The 905-nt window shown below is 32.0% G+C and overlaps 1 protein-coding gene across 1 annotated transcript in view; it reads left to right on the forward strand.

Annotated features, from left to right (window-relative positions):
• The window catches only part of TBC1D8B (TBC1 domain family, member 8B (with GRAM domain)), a gene marked incomplete at both ends in the record, with an annotated part of 9,767 nt that overhangs the window by 5,698 nt on the left and 3,164 nt on the right, over positions 1–905 (forward strand). The window lies entirely within an intron of this gene.

Genomic DNA, 905 nt, shown 5'->3' on the forward strand with positions numbered 1-905 from the left:
GTAATTAGCCTCCAATTAAATAAATTAATTTTTAAAAAGTTAACTGTTCTATGTTATATGATAGTTTTTCTTTGGAGTAATCACTGATGTGTGAGTTTTTAAAGTTTATTCATATGCATTTCACAAATAGTATCCTCTCTGAAAAATTTAATGTTAAGAAGTAATAGAAGTTAGATTTGAAAATTATTTAAGATCTCAGTAGGATTTGCTCTGGAGTGCTTTTAGAAACATAGAAGTTTTTGTGTGCATGGTTAGCCTGAGGAGTAGCCTAGATAGATTTAAAGCTGAAATTGTTAAATGTATTATTTATTTTTAAACACATTTTATAGGTAGTTTCATTTTTTCTTTGTTTACAAAATTTTATTGATATATAGTTGATTTACAATGTTGTGTTAATTTCTACTATATAGCCAAGTGACTCAGTTGGCTATACATACATTTTTTTTCACATTCTTTTCCTTTATGGTTTATCAGAGGATACTGAATATAGTTCCCTGTGCTATACAGTAAGATCTTGTTTATCCATCCTATATGTAATAGCTTGCATCTACTAATCCCAGACTCCCAATTTTTCCCTCTTCCAACCCTCTCCTCCTGAGAGTTTCACATTTTAGTATAAGGATAAGTTAGTAGAATCAATGGAACATGAGCTTTAGAATAAGATTAGAGCAACCCTGGGAAAAGTTGTAACCTCTCAGGACCTCAGTTTTCTCATCTGTTGTTTGTACCTCAGAGAGCACTTGTGAGGAATGAGCAATATAACATGTGAAAGCACTTTGTAAAATATAAAGCACTAGATAAATAGTAACCATTATTAGTGCCTGCATCAGAAGTATCTGTCTTATGGCTGTTTGCCTCTATATTTGGTTTGCTGAAACCGACCAGAGCCCTTTCATCCTGCTCAA

This window comes from Bison bison, unplaced genomic scaffold (assembly GCF_000754665.1).
Source record: "Bison bison bison isolate TAMUID 2011002044 unplaced genomic scaffold, Bison_UMD1.0 scf7180017863486, whole genome shotgun sequence".
Taxonomy (NCBI): Eukaryota; Metazoa; Chordata; class Mammalia; order Artiodactyla; family Bovidae; genus Bison; species Bison bison.